The sequence below is a fragment of the Terrapene carolina genome, unplaced genomic scaffold (genome assembly GCF_002925995.2).
Source record: "Terrapene carolina triunguis isolate 2854851 unplaced genomic scaffold, T_m_triunguis-2.0 Scaffold233, whole genome shotgun sequence".
Classification (NCBI taxonomy): Eukaryota; Metazoa; Chordata; order Testudines; family Emydidae; genus Terrapene; species Terrapene triunguis.
Genome location: NW_020664584.1, coordinates 3467053 through 3490925, shown reverse-complemented (window position 1 = coordinate 3490925; position 23873 = coordinate 3467053).

The following is a 23873-nucleotide window of genomic DNA, read 5'->3' as shown; positions in this document are numbered from 1 at the left end:
CTGATTCCTTCTTCACTGAGCACTAGTTCCTAACGGAGATCAAAGTTCCCATTAGATCAGTTTTATGAAGTGACTGTCCCTCATTACAGACTTCGAACAAGTTGAACAAAACCAGAATAAAAAGATCAGGGGCAGCTGTTTCCTTCACATCATAGGGCCTGGTTTTTAAACTGGCAGATGTCTGCTCCTCTGAAATACCTTGTGTAAAGATCTTCATTAGTAAATTTCCAGAATCTGCCTGAGTTCAATGAATCTTTCTCGCTCTTTGAAACTGAATAAGGAATGAAGTAATCTCTCTCATTAGTTTAAAAAAAAATCAAGCTGGAAGAAATGATTCACCAAGATGTTAGGATTATGTGTGCAATTCAAATAACAAATGTATATGGGATGCAAGTGAACAAAGCAGGCTGGCTTGACTGTTTGAGTGATGGGGACAGCTTGATTTTTTTTTTGCTTACTGGATAGCTCCTGAGTCTTAAGGTCCCTGATGAAATCCAAGGGGAAGTGCAAACCCCAGAAACTATCAAGACCTGACAGCATAGAGCTTAGCTGTATATTCATGAAAGGTCACTATCTAAGGGAATCTTACTGCCACCTACTAAAGATGACTCTCCACTAGAGTGTCTATATTGTGTAGAAAGATCACAGTGCTACAAGCTGCACTTAACCAAATCTATGGCCAACTACCATCATTTGTAGCAGTGATAATACATTGTCAGTCTGTAACAGCTGAAAAAGCTGCAATAGTCTTCCTATTCTGGGTGGTGGTGGAAGACCTCCCCTCATCCTTCTTATCCTACCGGTACATACATTTCTTATGCTAACTCAATGCTTTTCAGCTTATACACAAAAGCCTGCATCTGGTCTGCATGACACAAAGCTCTTGAATCTGCAAACTTGAGCTAGAAACTCATGAGAACATGCTTCCTGCTTCTAGTGGACTCCAGAACACCACGGAAATGGCCTTTTAGTGGCAGAGACAGCTGCAAAAAGCAAAACCAGGATTTAAAACAAAAAACAAAACAAAAAAAAACCCTCAGGTTTGGTTCGGGTTAGGCCTGACTTATATAAACCCACCTGTTTACTATAAACAGTATTTCTGAAGCTACGTTCTTGGGTTTCCCTAATGTTAAGTGATTCATTTAGGCCAGAAGGCAGGTTTAAAGGAAAGTATTTACTTATCGGTAGGGTGACCAGATGTCCCGTTTTTAAAGGGACAGTCCTGTTTTTTGGGACTTTTTCTTATATAGGTGCCTATTACCTCCCACCCTGGTCCTGTTTTTTCACAGTTGCTATCTGGTAACCCTACTTATCGGGGGCCAAATCCGTTGGTCGTTACTCAGTCAACAGGAGTTTGGCCTAAGGATGGACTTCAGGATTTGACCTGTGTTTCTATAGTCTTCTTGTTTCATTTCCCTTTAATGGAGACATTTTTTCCTCTTTCCCTGGAGCACAGACTTCACCTTCCTAGCTGCTGTCACCGTCCTGCTACTTCCAGGTAAGAATGAGACAGAGATAAACTTAGCTAATGAAGCCTCTGCTTTGCTCCTCTCATGCAGCCTTCACTGATGCTTCCTCAATCAGCTGCACACTAAGCACTACAGTTAATTAGCAACAACTTGGAAGACGCGCTAATTGCAATAAATATTGTATTTTTAAATACAAAAGGTTGCCTTCCTTGTAGCCACGTTTGATTGTGAGCATTCACATACACTGGTATATAATTTCCACCCCCATTAGCAAGCCTGGGCTCAGAAAGAGCTCATTATGGAAAACACTTAGGCACATCAGCACAGTTCCACTGAAGCTGATTTACACAAGCTAAGGCCCTGGCCATTAATTTTTATTAGGTAAAAATAAACTCTGCAGTGTCATCTCACACCTCAAATGCACAGAGAAATCCCAAAATTGGTCTGCATTTCTTACTTATTCCGTAACATGAATACAAAGTATATTTTTATCTACACTTAAAATAACTTCCTCTGTTGAAGCAAAAATCCTCAGCTAAAATACAAATATGCAGAACCAACAAAGTTATGGCCATCAATATCCTAGGCTTTGCTTCTTGCTTTCAGTGGGAAATCTTTATAAGATACAGACCTTAAATTACTATACTAGTATCAATGGAGTTGTGCTGATTTAAACCAGTTGAGAATCTGGCACTCTATATTCTGTATAGTGTCGAAAATAATCTCACACTGGATGGTGGGGATGAGCTAGGTCTTTTCCCTACCTAATTTCAAGGACTGTATGACAAAATCAAATATACTGTATAACACAAACACATATGGCAAAGCAACAAGAGCAGGTTGAATAATTCATGGTGAATAAATTATCCAATGAATGTATCACTTTTTCCTGTTCAGGAAACCAACCTGAATTTCTTCAAGTTGCTGGGCCTGTTTATGAATTCATACTGGTGTAGATGAGGAGTAATTCCAGTTACATCTACTGGTGTAAAACTGATGTAACTGAGATCAGGATTGGGCCCAGAACTTGTAAGTTTTCACTAAATCTGATCAACAATTTTTTAATGGAACAGTTTTCAGTTGGAAAATACAGTTTTGTCAAAATCAAACAGGAATGTGTCCATTTCAACAGTTTTCAATGGGCAAAAGTCAAAATAAATCCTTTCAACTTACTCATTTTGATAAAGTAAAAATGTTACATTGCAACATTTACTGATTCAATTTATTTCATTTTGACTTTTTTATGATTTAATATTAGCAAAACAAAACCTTTAAATTGTTCCAAATCAAACAAAATTTGGAATTTTCATTCCGTGAAAAATTTCGGCTCTCTTTCCAATTTGGAATGAAACTTTTTGAACTTGAAATTTCCCACAGAACTGAACTAACTCTTTCTATCCAGCTGTACTAGTCACCGAACGTTTGGGATAAATAACTTCTCCGCCTATGGGTTGTCCAAGAGATGTTCATTTTGATTTTCGCTAGTCATTGTGTGGAATGTGCAAGCTGTCACTGAAGTAAATTTGGTATTATTTCTGCTCCTGGATCAGATGATTGAAACTGTGTTAACAGGAGACTAATGGTAAAAAACAATTAAACAACTGTCAGTAACAAATACACTTTTGTCTCCTGCACCTACTGCCATTCATGTGACAGACAGCTAGTCTCCAAACAAATCTGTTTGAAATAGTGAATGAAAGGAGTATGAACATAGTCAAACCAAACAGCCCTTTGGAATCTGAACAAATGTTCACAACCATTCAGTGGCCACCCACCTTCCCTGTGCTTCCACTTTTGGTAGCAGTGGTTCTGCCTCTGTTTCCCTTCCTGGTCTTCAACTGATCCACCCAGCTTCCAAAATCTTCTGGATCAGTGTGACTTAGCCCTCCATCAAGATCACAAGAGTTCTATCCTTTCCAGGCACCCCAAAATCCAAAATAAACAATTCTTTCGCCCCTCCTGGGCTCAGTCTTCAGCAGACTCCCCTCCCTCAGGAAGGTTCTGATAGGCTGTAATCTTCCTTCGATGCTGCTCCCAGCCAACCAGCACTCCCACAATGAGAGCTGTCCTGCCTCCCAGCCAAGCACCAACTGAGCTGAGCTGTCCCTTTTTAGCTCTTCCCTCGCAGTCGGATACTGACTTCAGGTGTACAGGGTGGGGCTGACTGAGCCTTGAGCAGCCCAGTAACCCATTCCTGATGCACGCAGGGTTTGTATACCCCACCACACACACACACACACAGTTGTACCGGTGGGCGACATAATAAATAGCAACAAATATTGGAGTGTTTTCCTAACACACAGGAGTGGGTAATCAGGCGTAATTCATTAATGTTTTACAGCAGTGGTTTTCAACCTTTTTTCATTTGCAGACCCCTAAAAAATTTCAGATGGAGGTGTGGACCCCTTTGGAAATCTTAAACGTAGTCTGAGGACCCCCAGGGGCCCCTGGACCACAGGTTGAAAGCCACTGTTTTACAGGATGTAGGGAATATGATATTGTGGTTAAAACCCAGGACTTGGGAGGTTTGGGCTCTGGGCTAGATCCTCAGCTGGTACAAATTAATGATTCCATTTACACCAACCGAGAATCTGTCCCTTTATTCCTAGCTCCGCATCAAATGACCTGTGACCTTATGCAAGTCACTTAATGTCTCTGTGCCTCAGTTTTCTGCAGGTAATGTGGGGTAAATAGTAATTACCCACCTCACAGGGGTGTTGGGAGCTAAAATAATGTCTCTAAAGTCCTTATGAGATCCTCAGATGGAAGGCTTTATAGACTAGAAGTGCCATGTATTATTATAATGAGTTGAGGCTTAAGGTTGGTGTTTAATTAATCTAATCTGAGGTTCCTGAGCCAAAGGTGCTGTAGTAGTTGTAAAGTATTATTTATTAAGGGTGTGAATGAAGGCAAAGTAGTGTGGCTTTGGATGAGTGGCTGAGTGGAGGTATAACTAGAAAGACTGGGCTAAGCGGCAGAGGTAGTATTTAGAAAAAAAAGCAGCAAACCCTTCCAGTTTCAAGGTCCTTCTGAGTTTTCTTAAGCAATGGAAGAAGCAGCACCACACAGGTAGGGACGGATTCTATGTATAGCTAGAGTTCCATGGTTTAAGAACAGAAGACAGTAGAGGCGAGCAAGGTGAAAGTCAGTGCCATAGAAACAATGGTACCAGCATCTCTGCTTCCTACACACACCTCCAGCTAGGACTATACACCAGTACCAGCAGCTGACATTAGTGGATCTTGGTGAAGTCCACCTCATGGTTTGGCTCCACCTCATCTGTGTGGCTGGAGTCATGATTATCCAATGTGTGCATGTATTGGGTAAGAATGCATCTGGATCACAGAATGGTGCTCACAGGGAGAGGGGATGGAAAATGTGCCATAACCCCTCCCCACATTGTGTTGCTGCACAGTGATTGGGCGTAATCCCAGTTCTTGCAGTCCGAGTGTGCAGTGCAAGGACTCCATGCAGCTAATGCCAGCAGTGGTACTGTGTTGCCCAAGGAGAAATGCTTCCTCTGAGCTACCAGAAGCACTAGACCTGTCTCAGGAGCAGAGCTTCTGCACATTCCTCCTGGATGAGTCACTCATGCACTGCCCCTCACAGTCTGGCCCTTTATTACTACCTGCTTTGGAGTTCAGTTTGGATAGTTAGAGGTGCAAACACTCAGATGTGTGCCCAGAAGTCATTGTGTAGGTTCAATAATGTGCGTGCAAATTTTCCCAAGGAAACAAGAGCTGCAAAAATCATCTAGAATAAGAATGTCTTTGTGTCCATATTAATAGCATGTTCATCCCTCTGACCTTCCTCCAAGACAATGGGGTGGCAGGATTTTTGGTTTAGCAAACATATTAGTTTGTGTAGAGATGGGCTCCAAGTGGGGCCAGAACTTCCTTGAAGCTCATGCAGGTTGGTTCAGGGACGTCTTGATGTAAAAGACATGTCAGTGCTTGTGGTACTAATGAATCACTGAGAACTCAATTACTTTAATACACCAAATGTTTTAGTTAAAAAAAAAATAGAAAGTTCTGCCTTGTGTAGGCCCCCAGAACTGAACCCATCACGGCACATACAGTGTCAGCAGCCACTGTCTTGTTTATTGTGTGTTTGCTCTGGCTGCATGGATAGGTTGTTGGATGGTGTCCAATATTGTTTTTAATGTGTTTTCAGATAATCATGAAAATCATACGCAAAGTTCCCATATTGGTATGTGGGATGGAAAATCAGGGACTGCCTCCCATTTCTCCTGTTTTACTCCTTACCCATATGACAGAGCCAAGTTCCTTTCCCCTTTCCCTTCTGTTCATTGCCTGTCCTTGCCCCAAACCAGGGCGCTATTGCTGCCCATCTGAAAACCTTATACTCTTGGCTGTTTGCTTCCCTACATACCCTACAGTGCTTCGGCACCAAATATGGCACAGAAGCACAGGCATCACCATCAATAGTAGATCTAATAACAAACACCCTAGACTGCCATGAACCCACTTCCAACCACTTGTTACCACCAGTCCACCGACAATGAGAATCCTTTTGTATCTGTATCCAGGCTGCATCAGAGGAGGTGTTCAGCACCAGTCCTGCATTGGTTTATGGGGTGCCGATGGTATTTGGGAAGGACTTTAAGGGACTGAGCAAATCTGTTTAAGAACATGCGCAGTGAGGAATAGGGCAGTGGTTCTCAACCTCTTCCATACCAGGAACTCTCTCCCTGTTAGCAATATAGGAAGGACAGGGTAGTTGCAATTCCTTGGCACCTTTTTGTGATCACTGAGGTTGCAAATCTATGGGATAGAATATGGGAGCTAGAACATGACTGTTCAGATGCTGGTGACCTCCTTGCTGGTGACCTTTTTTAAAGTATAGCTGAGAATTTTTTTCCCCAAAGGAAAGAGAAATTTTTCACAAAAGGAAAAAAACCCAGAAGGTGAAAACAGTGTTGATGGTGGGTCCACCTGAGCTCCAGCACTTTCTTGCAAGTTGGCTCGCCCATTGTTTTTTGTTTGCTTGTTGTCAGGTGCTGCAAACAACTTTCCATCAATCTTCCAGTGGGTGGCTGGGTTTTTCTACCAGCTGCCTTACGTCATCTTGCAGAAGGTCTGCCAAGCAGTCTTGCTCTCTCTTAAAACCTTTCTTTGTGCTTTGCACAACCTAATTAAGTTGGTTAACTCCATCCCGCTGATGCATTGGCAGCGCAATGCCCTACTCCAACCATGTTAACAAGCCTCTGTTATGAGTAAATTCACACGCTAATGTATTTACATAAGCTCTTTGCACTTCGTGTTCAGTTAAAAAATTCTTGGTTTTGCTTCTTCAGTACAGAGCACTATGAGTTAGGGTTAATGCCTAAAGGCTTGTCTACACTACAGACACTGCTGTGACACAGCTACGCCACTGCAGCTGTGCCACTGTAGTGCCTTAGGCCACATCTACACTACAGACTTGTATCGGAATAACTACGTCACTCAGATGTGTGAAAAATCCACATCCCTGAGCAACATAATTATACTGACCTAACCCACCATGTAGACAGTGCTATGTCGACCGGAGAGCTTCTCTGGTTGACTGCCTCTTGGGGAGGTGGATTAACTATACCAATGGGAGAAGCTGTCTCAGCAATATAGGAGCATCTTCATGGAAGTGCTACAGTAGCTACTGTAGCATGGTATGTGAAGACAAGCCCTTAGTACAGACATTTGCTATAGAGACAGAAGGGGATTTTCCCTGACCACAGTTAATCCACCTCTTGAGAAGCAGTAACTAAGTCATCAGAATAATTCTTCTGTCCACCTAGCAGTATCTATACTGAGGCTTAGATTGGTTTCCTATGTCTCTCAGGGGGGTGAGTTTTTCACGCCTCTGAGTACAGTAGCTAGGGTGACCTAAGTTTTAGGTGTAGAGCAGGCCTGACCTTCCAAATCTCAGCTTTCATTCAGAGCCAATCAAATTAGTTCCAACCTATGTCAATGCCTAGATTTCTGAAGGAGCTGAATGGTTCCTGGGTAGCTATAGAGCTTTGTTCTGTACAGATATTTCGATACATGTATTTTTACCAAACTATCTTTCTTGGAACCCTTACAACTTACACTGAGGAGTGTTTATTTGAAATTGACCTCTCTCTTTGTGCCAAGTAATCTTGACGGCGCTCAGCAACTCCTTCATGCTCAATTCTAAAATGATAATTAATGGGTACATCATAAAGTCACTCCTCTCTAAGGAAATACACATCCCTCCAGCAGACATTAATATCCTACAGCAGAATCTTTGAGATCAATGGTAGAGGATGAGGACGTGTCTCTGAAAAAGGGTTCACGTTAGCAAACTTGGAGGCTTTCTAATGAGGTAGACTAGGAAGCCTCTGAAAGAAACAGCATTCAGTTTCTCTTGGATTGTTTTATTCCAATGCTTTTTGTGTACTTTGCATAATAATGCAATGGAGTTGACAAAAGATTTATTCCCAGCTTCTATAAAATGACACAATACAATGAGTTTTAAATAGAGAGAAGAAAAAAATCCAGGAAAAAATGGTAATTATGCAGTTGCTTCTTTAAGTCTGTAAATGTTATGGACAGAAATTCAATTAGTGCAGAGAAAATGCAGAAGCTTTCTTTTTTTTTCTTTCCTTTAATCCTTTTAATGCTCAGACAGACAGGCACATTACGATACCAGTTTTGCCCATATATTTTATATATATATACACACACATTAAACCAGGACTTTATCACAGAATATAATTGGATTCCAAATGCCTGTTTCTTGATTCAACAAGAATCATTCATTCACTTGGACCTTTGTCAGTACATGCTATTGTGTAAGGCCCTATCTAATTCTCAGCCAGTGGGAGTTGGATTTGGCCCCTTGAGCAGAGTTCACCTATACATTTGACCCTTAGGAATGGTAGTTGTTTCACAGCTCAATCCTGCAAGGTGCTGAGGTCTCCTGTGAGGTCAGAATGGAAGGCTCCCAGCATCTCGCAAAACTGGGCCCCAAAGCCACAAGCTGTAACTGGTGTAACCTAAAATATGTTGTTAGACCCAATCAGTAGATGAATGAAGGTATCAGGCTAGGTCTACACTACAGCGGGGGTCCGACCTAAGATACGCAACTTCAGCTACGTGAATACCGTAGCTGAAGTTGCGTATTTTAGGTTGACTTACCTGGCTGTGAGGACGGGGGAAAGTCGACCGCTGCCGCGCTGCCGTTGACTCCGCTGCCGCCTCTTGCCGCCGTGGATTTCCGGAGTCGACGGCAGAGCGATCAGGGATCGATTTTATCGCGTCTTCACTAGACGCGATAAGTCGATCCCAGAAAATCGATTGCCTGCCGCCGGACCCTCCGGTAAGTGTAGATGTACCCTCAGTGCTTAGCAGTGTAGTCATCCCTTCCCCTGCAAAAATGGAATGCCCATACTTAGCTGGACACAAAATTACTGTAGTGTGTGTAAGAGAGAGAGAGACAGAGACAGAGAGAGAGAGAGCGCAGGCAAGCATGGGCATGTGTGCATGGCAAAGGTGCCATCTAGTGGTGAAAGTGTATAAGACGCAGTTGAATAAAGATTGCTGACTGATCAGTCATTTTGCAGCAGCCTTGCAAAATTGTCATGGAAATTTGCTGCTCTGTTTCACAGAGCAGCTTGCCATTTATTTCAGTGATGATAATAACATCAAACTGAATGCTATTTTACCTGCTTGCTGAAGGAGTAAGTTGTTTGAGCTGTGCAGAATTGTGCAAGGCTGTTGTAACACACAGTGTCTACGGATCCAAGGGGATAGCAAATGCTTTGATAGCAGGCACCTTCGTCCCCATCAAGGGGTAATGCTATCTCTCATACAGAGCTAAATGCAGTGTTTTATAGGTGTAATTTAGTTATACACTCTTTTTGTGTGTGTGTGCTCTGTGGTTTCCTAGAGTATCACTTCCAGGAGATGACGCTTTCTATTAATGTAATAACAGCTGTGGAAAAGTTGATGTGTCTGCTCTGTAAAGACTTGGAGCATTAGTATCTTCCAGACGATATCACAATGCACTGGACTGGCGAGGTTCACAAGGATTACTAGGGTACCGTCACGCAGACACCTGGAATGGGTAATAAAAGACTTATGTGTCACCGGTGTTGCATATTGGAAGGCTTTCTCACAAGTAAGGGATTTATGAATTGTAAAGCTATACCTATGCTGTGTCTGTGAACAGATAATATAAAACAAGATCGCCATCTAGTGGCATGCACTGCATGGTTGTCTAATATTGATATGCTTGGATGTTCAATAAAGTTGTAGTTACTACAGTGCAAAAGGTTTCTTGACTGCTGTACTAAATATTATTCAATAGCTTATTAGAGTTTCCTAATTATAAAACCTCACTGCAGGAACAGATTTTTCTATTCAGTACCTGCGCTGCATGCTAAACTTGACATTTATAGAAATACAATGAAGCCTTTTTAATTTATCATCGCAGAAAACAAGAATAAAATAAATCTGCAAGCTAGAATAATATGCCACATGGACCCCCTGGGGAACAAATGGATCTGTTTAAAAGATTCAGAAAACAAAATCTCCTCTTACAAGAATAATCAGTTGTTAGAGGACCATGCTAGTTTAAAGGATGTTTTATTGACACCTGCCTGAGGTCAAAAAGACTTGAATGAAAACAGTGTATAATGTGTCCTGGCCCTTTAAGGCTTTCTAGTCCAAACTAGAGCACTGTGAATAACTGATTTTTTGGTTTGCTAGCAATTCTGAAATTTATTTTTAAAAATTCATTGTGTGTTGACCCAAAAACTATTTTTTTCTTATTTTTGGTTAATAAAAAATTGGGGTTAAATGAAACATTTTATTCAACCCAAGAGGAAATATTTTGTTTCAATTTTGAGCATTTTTTACATTTTTTTAAATTTTTAAAAATAAAATTGAAGGAAATTTCAAAACAAAAAGTTATTTGAAATAAAAAAATAGTAACATTGTTTTAATAATGTTGAAACTAAATATTTTTCTGACTCTTTTGGAATTGTTTACATGACCAACCTGGCAAAACTAAGATGAATTCATTAAATGTCTCGGTGTTGCCAAATCTACATTTTTAGATGAAAATGTTTTGGCTAAACATTTTGCCCAGTTCAAGTCCAAACCTCCAAAGTGTAAAGATTTTGTTCAGCCACAGCCCAGAATTACAGTAAAGCCTCCTTCAGGCAGAGTCCTCATAATCTGGAAACAGATGTGGCTCGCTTGTTATAGTCTAGCTTGCCCCCTTTCCCAGATTTTTTGCCAGGATGGTGCTAATCTTATAAAGACCCTGAAATTCTTTTTGGGTCTGTGAAAAATCATTATGTTGCATCACAATGCATCAGGGCCATGTCATAACATTATGATCAAAAGCATAAAGTCATTTTTTGAGCTTGGACATGTTAAGATTCATAACCCTATAAACTTTCCACCCCACCCCAATGTTTCTCATTCCACTGCATCTCTGGCATGCATGGCTATTTACACCAATAGAAAATGGGATACCTCTCAACCTGCCCTGGTCCTAATGCAGGGTGCCATGAGTGGACAAACACCCACAAGACAATTATTCCTGCAGAAGAAGTGCAGCAGGATTATTTCCCTAGGTGTGAATGACTCTCTTTTCATGACGGCATTTCTAATGTAAAGAATTTTCAACCATATGCATGAGAGCATAGGCACCGACTCCATGGGTGCTCTGGGATTCAAGCACCCACTGAGAAAAAATAGGGGGTGCTTAGCACCCCTGAGCCACATGTAGGTGGTAGGAGCACGTGCATGGCACACAGTGAAACCGGAAGGCGAAAAGCACCCATGAGCAAAAACAAAATGTCAGCGCCTGTGCATGAGAGGATAATGGCGGACAAGGTATAAGTGAGCAGTGACTTGTGCCACTGATTGCTAACAGCAGAGTTTTAACCAGTTCCTTGCCAGATCCAGAGAGGGGCTCTGCCCACCCCATCATAATTCTCTATAAATCTGTTTTTGATGGCTGTTGTCACAACGAAGGGGGATACCAAACTGCAAGCTCAAGCAACAATTTTTTTTATTTATTCTCTGTCTTTTGTTCAATTTTCTTTTCAAATGGAGTACATTTTGGTGCTCCAGAGAGTGGTTTTAAGTGCTGACAAGAGCCTGGCATTGTGTGAGCTTCCCCCACACTTCTCTGACGTGTTTCCATTCTGACTCACAAAGAACCCTGCCGCCATCCCTGTCCTGGGTTTCTCTGAGCTGCACAGCAACACTGGGTGGGGGATGAATGTCCACAAGCCGGGACTGGACTGGGATCACCAGCCTCATTTGGTTTGTGACCTATACCTGAAACATGGCTGAACATTTTAAAAGCAATCATTTTTCTTTCTATTTGTTCTTTGAAAACAATTACCAGCAGGACCGATGAATGTGTTATTAATTACGCCATTGCTTTTTTTAACAATGCAAGGTATTGAGAAAATAATTCTTTCATTCAAATCTAATTGACCAACTAGAAAGGTCCGATCCAGCTTGACAGGTCCTGTAGTTGATTACCACTGTGTACAATGTGCACACTTAGTGGTATGCAGAATGCTTTGGATGGGAGATTTTTTTCTTGCAAAACAACTTCTTTGCCTCACTCTGTGGTGGGTTTCAATGAAAGGCACAGATGGCAACAGAACGACAGTAGGATGCAGGTATGCAAAGAGTCTTGCATGCAGAGAGCAAGATTGTGCCTTTGTTTTACTTGGTTGAGCAAGGGGCTAAATCTCCCACTGATTGGCTGAATAAATCCTACCTGAATCTTGCATACACGTCTGGTGTGAAGCTACGGTTAGGCCAACCCTCCAGGATTGTCCTGGAATCTCCAGGAATTAAAGAGTAATCTTAATTAAAAATTATGTCATGTGATGAAACCTCCAGGAATATGTCCAATCATAACTGGCAACCCAAAGCAGCCCTTGCTGTCTAGATACCACCTAGGTAAACCAGTGTGTGAGTTTGGTCCACCCAGCTTGTTGGCCAGAGTAGCTAGCCAGGCACAAGAAGTTTCAGTTAACTTATTTCCCCTCAGCTATTCCACCCCAGAACAAAAAGGGAGCAGGGGAGGGATTGTTCATCAAAGAATTTTCTATAAGGCACAATGACTCCCAGAGTTACTCCTAGACTGTGCTTTTAGACACAGCTCTGTCCCAGATTTGGCATCTTCTTTCGTTATCATTCAGTGAATGCACAGAGTTTTAACCATTTGTTCTCCAAATGCTGGATTATTTCTTCTCCAAACACTCCCAGCATATATGCATTTGGCTATGTGATTATCTATAACACCTATCAAAAATATCCTTGTGTTCTATGCATGTAAGCCCCTCACCAGCTCAGTATGTCCCCCTCTGCTAGGTCGTATAGAAATTCATGAGCTTGCTACAGGTGTGGCTAACACAGGTGGGTCTTTTAGCTCATGCAGTAGAGGCTCATGCATTAATATCCAGTGACTGCAGGTTTGAGCCTACCACTGATGACCCACAGAGAAGCATGATGTTGTACAAATAGCACTGCCTTTTTTTAAAAACAGACCAATCCTGTGTGTGCTTTGCCTTGGCTGGTTTTGAAGAGAGAGTAAAAATTGCATCTTTCAGTCTTACTGTCTTGGCTACAAATAATTGCAAAGCTCAGATGTTTGGAGGTCCAGTTTGACTAAGCACTCAAAATGGTAGATGTTTCTCTGGATCATCCCAGTCTCCTAGGCCTGCAAAATGACTCTGGAGACACCACAAGAATAAGCTTTTTTGCTGTATGTAAATACTTCTGCTACCAGTTCCAGCTGGAATCTATAAGTACAGAGCTGTACAAACAATAAAAGTTATGGAGAGAAGTGGTTAACATTTTATAGAAACACAAGAAAAGTTCAGTTCAGGTTTCATTACAATTTCCTGTGAAGATTTCTCTTATTTTTATCTGCCCTGGTTGGACCTATCCCAAATTTCATTGAGATCTTTTTGTCATTTCATCTAAAATGGTGGCATTTTATAAAACCAACACAATGCTTGACTTGTACTGTAATATGAGATTAAGCTCATGATATTCAGCTATTGATACAGCATGGTATCATCTCAAAGCATTTTTCCCCCAAAGTCTTTGAGAGATATATTGTACCCTCTTTAAAAGAGCTCATCATGAATGTATCACCTGAGGATCTATTTCTAAGTGAGATTCACACTGAATAAGCACTATCTTTGATAGAATTTTTAATACATTAGATAGGAGCCAGGCATTGATCAAAGTGAGTTAAAATAACACTAAGCTACATAAATATATAGCTCTAGTTTGTAATTCTTTATAATACCTTGTTATAAGCTTTAAAATAACATTTCTTATCTCACAGAGTGTGATCTTCTCTATTTGCCAAACACCAGAAGGCTTTTCTCTAAGGGTTTCTGGCCCAATTTCAAGAAAGACGTTATTGCAGATCTTATGAGAGAGGGCTTGTTCTTTCTCCATTTCTAGCCCAGCTGTGTGGAGGTCGGTCCAGATTCTTGTGTCCCCTTTGTGCTGCTCTGGTGGCAAAAAGGTGATATACAATGGCCAGATCTCTCTCTACACACACACACCCAAAAAAAAGTCCCATGCTCTAACTACTAGATAATGCTCACACCCACAAATTGTGGGCTGACCTAAACAAATGGAATCTAAGACCATGGTGGTGGCACAAAGCAGATATTAACCTGTCTTAAATGGCCACACTAGGGCATCCCCTGTCTCAGTGTAGGTCATGAGGCTAGGTAAGATGGGATGTCATTAAAGGCTCCTTGCACTCTAATCTGGAATAGTTCCTGGGGGTTGTTGGCAGTTGGCATAACACAGAGCAGTCAAGAGGCTGCTCTACATTATGCAAATGATTGGGACTAGCTCAGTATAGTGGAGAGCGCCTGGAGCACTGGGCCTGCTGCAAGAGCTGAGGCCTGAACCAAAGGCTGTGAATGAGACTAGGCCTGGTCTTGGCAAAATAACACACTAAATATTTGCATAAATACCTTTCAGAAGGCTTGTACAGGTACACCCCAATCTAGTACAAGATAAGATGGTTTGACAGAATAATGAATAGGAACAATTTGTCCAATATATCAGGAAAAAGGGGAGGTAACAAACAGATGTCATGAAACACGTAAGGTAGTACGTAAGTTGCTTATCCCAGTTGTTTGTCTCAATCTATATATGTCAGGGTACCTCACCTTGATCCTTTGTGTGGCCGAGGGGACAGCAGAAATTCCCGCTGCTGACTGAGCCACTTCTTGCCACTGGGCTCTCGTGTGCACCTGTAAGACTGTGCCTTGAAGGCAACAAACCTGGCCGAGTGCCTTTGTCACCAAATTGTGCCTGTGGTTTTTCTTTCTTTACAAGTAACATCGAGGTCTGCTGAATTAGCAGGCTGCACTATCTGCTAATACTGATAACATTGGAGCTCCAAGGACAGAAGCATTGAGCAGCCTGCACAGCATTACCAAGGCAACAACATTCCAGCCTTCAACACTTAAGAACACTCAGGGATCAGAAACCGACCTTTACACCTCATTCCTGAGCTGTACTGAATACTGCTCCGGTGTAGTTGAGGTTATGGCCCCTGGTGTTTTGCAGTCATTAAAACTCACTCCATTCATAATTGCTTCAAATCTATTGCCTACCGTACTTTGCACACTATCTCATGTAACAATAGGATATATTCCCTCTATGGATTTCTCTTTTCTTCAATTGAGTCATGGCTATCTGAAAGATATGTTCATTTTCCCAGGAAATCTTCCAGTTCATTAGAATCTCATTTATTTTATTTTATTTATATAGATTTATTTATTTTTGAGGCACGGTGTATTTTATATTTGGAATGGTGTTATTTGTAGACAGTAGCCAAAAAATGGTTTTGGTTACAGCCAGATGGTAAGCATATGCAGCAGAGGGAGTGAAGCAAGGAACTTCGGTAAACAGTGAAGATTTATGCTGATTTTAAATGAAAAATGACAAAAAAAAATCCACCCGATGTATAGCTTGTTGTTACTAAAATAGATGACAGTGTTCAAACAACCTGAAAGGTAAGTGAAAGCAATATTCTGATACAGCATACAGGTTTTTTGGAGGAGAAATTTTCAATCAAAAAGATCAGCTATATAAATAGTAAATTGAGAAAGATTACTCCTTGAATGTTTAAAGTGCCTTTTCCAGTGGCTTTATCTTTGGTGTTCTGTATTATGAAATAAGAAAATAGCTATTTTCTGGTGCATTGTAGAAAAGCACATTTAATATTATCCAGCTCTTTTTCGCCTCCAGAATGGATTACCTCAATGTTCATTGCACTGGGTTACCTTTTGAAGACCTCTCAGACATTTAGCTAGAGTAGAATTTGGTCACATGTTTGCTTAATGATATTTCATGCATGGAGCACATTACAGCTCTGCTCCAAAAACTGCACTGACTTCTAATTAGGTTCAAGGGGAACTAAAGGTAGTTTGACTAACAAAGTCCTGTTATTATTTATTTGTATTGTACTAGTGCCTAAATGCCCCAATCTGGGATCAAGAACATATTGTGTTAAGCACTGTATACACACACAGTGTGAGAAGATTGGCCCCTGAGTCAGTCTGGTTGGGGACTGATATCTTAGAGACAACCTCTGTCCTATGCTTTCCAATGATCCAATCTGCTAGATGAGATCAACTGGCATATTCTCACTTGACAGTATTCAGATTTAAACTCTGCAGGGCTGGTGGCAGGTCAGTCCTTGATTCTGGAATTCACTTCTCTCCTTGGTCTGACAGACTTGGGTTTATGACCTTCAGTGAACATTGCAAAGCCTATCTTCTCAGCACTGCCTGAGATGGTGCTTGGAGGGCCTGTGGGGCCAGATTCTTTGTTTTTATTGATTGATCTTGGTTCCATTGGATGTGGATGTGGTTTTGTGGTGTGTGTACATGTTACTGGAGGCCATGATTGGAGCATGTTTAGAATTAGGAGAAATAAGCAAGTACAACATTCTCCCTTTCACTCACACACTCTGCAAAACAGTTTAGGTCTCAATTTTGATTTGCTTTAAGACATGGCTGTCATTGTTTGCACAAATACCTTCTGAATTTGAACTTTTTTGTTTTAGGGTTTAAAAGGAGATATAAAGAAAGAAATCTAAGCAGCCATTATTTATACAGAACCCTAAGGGCTACGTTCTCAATAATAACGAGGAGTCCTCGTGGCACCTTAGAGACTAACAAATTTATTGGGCATGAACTTTCGTGGGCTAAAACCCACTTCATCAGATGCGTGGAGTGGAAAATATAGTAGAGAGGTATAAATACACAGCATATGAAAAGATAGGAGTTGCCTTACCAAGTGGAGGGTCAGTGCTAATGAGCTAATTCAATTAAGGTGGAAGTGGGCTATTCTCAACAGTTGACAAGAAGGGAGGAAAAATCACTTTTGTAGTGCTAATGAGTTCAATGTAATCAAGGTGGCCAATTTGTATTTATACCTCTCTACTGTATTTTCCACTCCATGCATCTGATGAAGTGGGTTTTAGCCCACAAAAGCTTATGCCCAAATAAATTTGTTGGTCTCTAAGGTGCCACAAGGACTCCTTGTTGTTTTTGCTGATACAGACTAACACGGCTACCAGGGCCGGCTCCAGGGTTTTGGCCGCCCCAAGCAGCCAAAAAAAAAAAGACGAAGCCGCGATCGCAATCTGCGGCGGCACTTTGGCGGAGGTCCTTCGCTCCGAGTGGGAGTGAGGGACCGTCCGCCAAATTGCCGCCGAATAGCTGGACCTGCCGCCCCTCCCCGGAGTGGCCACCCCAAGCACCTGCTTGCCAACCTGGTGCCTGGAGCCGGCCCTGACGGCTACACCTCTGAAACCATTCTCAATAATGTTATTTTGCCTGGGAATTCTGGGCAAGATCATCCCATCCCAGAAGAAAATCCTGCAGGAGAGGTAGGGTTACACCAGCCATTGTGGAAGTTGCAATGCATGCCATCTTTAAGGCATCTTCACCCTGGAGGGGAAGGGGACTGGAAGGACTAGAGAGAGGGATAAGGGGCTTGGTCCTCCAGCCATAAACATTTATCTAGACTTGTGGTGAGGTCCTATAGATCTCAGAGCGTGGCCCATGCATCCAGATAAATGGACAGCCCTTCTGTGGTACTGCTGATGTCTTGTAGCCTTTAGCAACATGGCTGTCTTAGGAAGCAGGAAGCTGTAGCCTTCTACTTAATGCCATGCCCTGACCCCATCCTGCTCACTTATAAAGATGCAAAAATCACAGGACTCTCTGGAAGTTACTCCCACAGGAATTTCCCCATAATTCTACTGTGGGATGTTGCCATGAGGTGCAGCCACATTCCCTGGAGATCTGATCATGCAGCGCCCTGTGAGAGGAGCATCCTTGGGTTTAGAGGGAAGGAAGTTATTGTTGCCTTGACTCCCGTCCCTTTGAAAGGGATCTCTGATCCTTTCATCATCTGCACCTCACCCAGCAGAAGGGATGATATGAGCCTCTCTGTGCATCTTTGTGACTCTGTAAAAGTGTCTTTATGTCAGAGGACCAAATTCTGCCTTCAGGTCTAACATGCACATCTCCAAACCTTGGAGAAGTGTAAGTGCCTAAAGAGCTGACAGTGGCATCTGTGCTTAGCTGTTAATCCACTAGCATTTTGTCATCCCCCAGGAAGCGTGGATATGTAGACCTGCATGTCTGCTGCCCTTGATCTCAGTGAGACGTCTGGCCAAAAATGGATGGATTTAACAAGATGCATAAATCATTTCTATGCTACTGTATGATATAGTCAGAGCTCATTCTTTGATTCAGTTAACTGAATGCTGGCTGCAACCAGCAGTACCCAAAATAATTTGAGCTTGTGACCCTCCTAAAAGTAAGTTGGGGAAATGCTTGGGAGCTTGTCATATGACTAAACTAGAGATAGAACTGGGCAGGAAATGATTTTCCTGAGCTGTGAACATTTTTGAGATTGAAAATTTGTGTGAACTGAAAATCCAAAAGTATGTGAAGTTTTCAGTCAGTCAAAATGTTTCATGTCAATAATTCTGGAACATCGGGTTTTGATTTTGACCATTATTGATTGTTTTCACTTTGAGGGGGAAAATGTTTCACTGGAAAATTCCTGACCGGCTCTAATTCTTTGTATTAATCCCATCAAATGGGGTCCACTCTACAAATCCTCTCCCTCCAAAGTGTTTTGTTCAATGCCCTGTCCTCTGTCACACCACATGCTAACATGACATCCCACCACTTCCTCTTGGGTTGGCCTCTCTCAGTATGTCTACACAGCCCCTGGCAGTAGGTCCCTGAGGCCAGGTTGACAGACTGGGGCTCGTCCTATGGTGCAGCTGTGTGGACATTGCGGCTCAGGCTGGAGCCCAGGCTCTGAAGCCTAGGGAAGGCGGTGGGCTTCAGAGCCCCAGCTCCAGCCTGAGCCACTACTAAACCTACTTAGCTAGGTTTAGTGCCATGGTGCAAGCCCCACAAGCCCATGACTGTTGACCCGTGCTCAGATGTTCACGGCTGCTGGCTATGTAAATGCACCTTCTGTCTTTTTCCTTCAATCTTGATCTGTTGGACTCTCTTACCCACAGAGTTGTCAGGACCATGCATCACATGACCAAATACCTGAGCCTGCACTCCCTCATTCTTTCTGTTAGGGGTATTTAGTTTGAGAATGTCTCTAACAGACCAATTCTGCATGTTGTCTTTCTTGCTTACACCACTCATCCATTTCAGCATTCGCATTCCCATGGAACAGATCACTTATTCCTGTTTCTTCTCAGTTGCCCAACACAGCCCCAGACATTATGGACAGACCACAGTTTTATAGATTTTCCCTTTTAATCTTATTGATATCCTCCTGTCACATACTACACCACTTCTCTCTCTCCATTTGAGCCAGGCATTGATTGTCCTAGCTCTAATTCTGTCCTCCATTTACCCACTTTCCCGGACTCTGAAATCCAGAGACTTGAAACTTGCCTTTGCAGTATTGTCTGCCAATCTCGTTTCAAAGGGCAGAGACTAATAAGGGCCCGTCAAGGGGGCCAGGGTCATAACAAGAAATTGAGAGACACGTAGCTAAATGCCTGATGGCATGAAAGGGAGAAACTGAGTCAAACTCGGTGTAGCATCCGAAACAGCCATTGGTGATGCCGCGGAGGGGATGCCACTGTTTTTGGTTGGCCAGCTGAGCATCCACAGCTCCAACTGAAATAGTTTGGACCTGATTTGCAGAAGTGCTGAGCAACTGCAGCTCTGAGGTATTTCAAGTCAGGCATTCCAAGTCAGTGGCTAGGTTAGAAAACTTGTCTGTAACTAACTTGCCAAATATTACATAATAAGTCGGTGACTGAGTCAGGAACATGTCCCGGTTTTCCCGGCACCCAGACCCATTTTCTGACCCCTCCATCACGACTGTGCTTTTAAATCCCAGCACTAACTCCGTCGACATTGATGGAATTGCTCTGTCTTTACACCTCTGACACTGAGAGCATTATCTTCTGAAGTTCTGAATGGTCATCTCAAACAGCGGAGGAAAAAACCTAGAGGGCCTGATTCTGACCTCACCTATGCCGGGATAAATCAGGTGCAACTCCACCGAAGTCATTAGAGAGACACTGAAGTGAAAGTGGCATAAATGAGATCAGAATTAGGGCCAGAAACTTCGCTGCTCGACAATGTCCTTTTAAGCCATTTTCAGGTCTTAGTCTGCATCATTGTATAACAAGGTTCCTTTTGTTGTGAGCATGGATGCCATCACCCTCTTTGTGGCTGGTGGTTGGTTAATACTGACTATCTTCTTGTCTTCATACTACCCTGATTCATTGGCCTCAGGAGGCTGCTGGATAGAGTGCATGATTAGGTCAGACAAGTTGAACCTTGCAAAAGAACAAGCTGGGCGATCAAGGACCAGTGGGTATACTTTAATGATACTAGAAATTAGCATATCAAAATCCTGTTCTTTAATGAGTGATAATAGCATGTGTTCGCGGAGGGAGGGAAAGGTGACACAAGGCAGAGGGCTGTTTTATATTGTAACAGCATGTTTGTATCTCTGCTGGGCCAGTTTAGGATCTTAAGCTGAAAACTTTATTTGAATTCGCAAGTAGCTGCAGCAGAAAAAATGTTAATAGGCACACATAGTACAGTAGTGCTTTAAGTTAAAAGATACAAACTTCATGTAAGGTATTTTCTTTTCCATTTAATTGCAGGGTATGTGCAGTAAAGGCTGCTCACTGTCAAGATGAAGAACATATATAAAAACCCATCTCCTCCGCATTACTCTTAACAATGCCTTAGGCAGATTTCACAATAGCTATGTCAGGAGAAGAGCTATCCCTGGTATGAGTGCTGGGGCATAGAGCAAATGCCGCTTGAAATGAACAAACCTCACCAGCAATTATTTTCCTAACTATAACATTTGTTTTCAAATCCCACATGGTATTAATTATTGGCCCACAAAAATGACAGGCGTAGAAACACAGTGACTCTGATGAAGATGTGCTCTCTGCCATATGAATCCAGTTCTCTTCACAGCTCAGAATTGTAACTTGCAAAGAACTGGCAGAAAGGTCCTTGCAAAGAACTGCTTGCAAGATCCAAAGGGAGGGGGCGAGAGAAGGGAGGTTAAATGTCCCATTAACTAATCTGCCAAAATCAGCTCTATTAATCTTTCTTTACCCCTCACCTACTCAACACACAAAACTAGTAAAATGTGATTGAAGCAAGCCAGTGTCTCTCCAGCATTGCTTGTCAATAGTCAGCCTTGACATCTCTGTGAGTAATTTTAAAAAATGGTTTGAGTCAAGATGTCTTTTTTTTCCAGGCTATTCATTTAAAAATAAATAACTGTGGATTCATTGTGTTCTCCAGGAAGGAAAGCCAATATATTTTAAAGGTTACATTTCTGAGAACTTCACCCACACACACGCCACATCCTAGCAATATTTTTGTATTAGGAAATTGACACTTCAAAGTTTAAGTTGGAGCCAAAGAAACGTTTGAAACAAATCCCAGAAGCTATACCTAGCAAAGACGGCCTTGTGCCTCTCAATCCAAGGGGCGGAGGGTGGGAGAGACTGCACCCCATCCTCCTTGATACCTTATAAGGTTTGCATCATATGATCAATCTGCACTATAGATAAGAGGCAGATTGAGAAATTAAGGCCCCAGGTATCTAAAGAAGCCTCCTCTTAAACTCTCCCTGCAATGTATGCATGCCCAAAAATCTGTCTGTTTGATCGAGTTACATGCAAACAGACACCAACATATGCAAAATTAGGTAACTGTGCACATAAGTGCTGATATAGTGAGCTTGCACATGCAAATGGGTGCACAGAAACATTTTCTAGTTGCTGCCTTTTAAGAGGCTCTTTTGAAAATTTGGCCCTTTGCCTCAGGCATTCTCTACCAGGAACTCTCTAGCTTATACCATGAGGCATAGCTGGGAGTGAACGTGCCTGCAGCTGATTTGGAATGGGTGTGACTCCCATTGTGACCCATTAGGGCTGTTCTTTAATCTGCCAGAGGGGTTGCTGCAGAGCAAAACATCCTGGACTTGTGAAAGTCCTTGTGAAAGCGAAGAGTACGGCGGCATGCAGCGGCAGAGAGAGCAGCAGTGAGCCAATTGCAGAAGTGGCGGCCATAGCAGAGAGATGGCCCGGCATGCCCCCCCACCCCTTTTACAAGTGGGAAGTGAAACCACATGAATGCACCTCTGAACTCTGGGTCCTCGCTGACCAAGGACAGCCCACTGTGAATGGGGAGCAGCAGAGGGAAAGGGGAGTGATGTGGTAAAGGGCCATTCCTTCCTCAGACTTTCACACTGCAAAGCAGGAAACTGAGGCAAAGAGCACTGCCCAGCATCTTGTGGGAAAGGTGCTTGCTTTTGGTGACATGCTTTTGGATCACGGTTGCGGTGTTTCCCCAAATTAACGCTGGGTCCCTTTTAATTAAAAAAGGGTTTATTTTGTTACACACAGACTCAGTGCTTGCAAGTGGGGAAGTGTTGGCTCTTAGAGGCTCCCAGGAGTGGTGTTTCATTTTCCCAGCTTACCCTTTGCTGCACCCGCTGCCTCAGCTCAGAGTCCAGACACAGGAATCAAATCTATGCCTCTCGCGTTTTAGTGGAGCATAGTGCCGAGAGGTCCACTAGCCCAGCTCAAGAGACTTTTTTATCAGTAGTATATAAACTCTAGCCATATCTTCCAGTTCCTCCCCCAGCCAGGCTGAAACATTTTTCCACTTGGCCTTGAAAGAGTCAGGATGGTTCCACATCACAAAACGAAAGGGGTAGATCATTGATCAACCTCCAGTGCAGACCTGCTGGGCAGCTGGGTCAAGGTTTCAAATGAAAAATAGGTTTATTTGGGACCATCGGAGCATAACCTGACCCAGCAGTTGGAGACACTACCTCATTGTCGGTGATAAAGAACCTCTGAGTAATGACCGGTCAGCCTTAACAGTAAGACAAATAGGGAGATAAACTTGGCTGAGAGTTTATCTTTCTTGTTACCAACTTCCACTGGCTAAAACAGGATCTGGTGGCTGCTCAGTGAGGTACAGCGATTTCAATTCTCAAGGGGGTGGCTGAACTGGTTCTTGAGTTTGGAATAAGAGGGGAGGTCTTCTCATGGCTCAGTAATTGGTTAAAAGACAGGAAACAAAAGGTAGGAATAAATGGTCAATTTTCAGAATGGAGAGAGGTAAATAGTGGTATCCTCCAAGGGTCTATACTGGGACCAGTAATGATCAACATACTCATAAATGATCTTGGAAAAGGGCCAAACAGTGAGGTAGCAAAATTTGCAGATAATACAAAACTACTTGAGATAAGTCCAAAGCAGACTGTGAAGATTTACAAAGGGATCTCACAAAACTGGGTGACTGAGCAACAAAATGGTAGATTAAATTTAATGTTGATAAATGCAAAATAATACACATTGAAAAACATAATCCCAACAATACATATAAAATGATGGGGGTCTAAATTAGCTGTTACTACTCAAGAAAGAGACCTTGGAGTCATTGTGGATAGTTCTCTGAAAACATCCACTCAATGTGCAGCAGCAGTTAAAAAAGCAAACAGAATGTTGAGAATCATTAGGAAAAAGATAGATAATAAGAACAGAAAAGATAATTGCCTCTATATAAATCCATGATACACCCACATCTTGAAAACTGCATTCAGATCTAATCCCCACATCTCAAAAAAGATATATTGAAAATGGAAAAGGTACAGAAAAGGGCAACAAAAACGAGTAGGGGTGTGGAACAGTTTCCATATGAGGAGAGATTAATAAAACTGGGACTTTTCAGCTTAGAAAAGAAACGACTAAGGGGGGAATATGATCAGGGCCAGCTCCAGCTTTTTTGCCGCCCCAAGCGGCGAAGAAAAA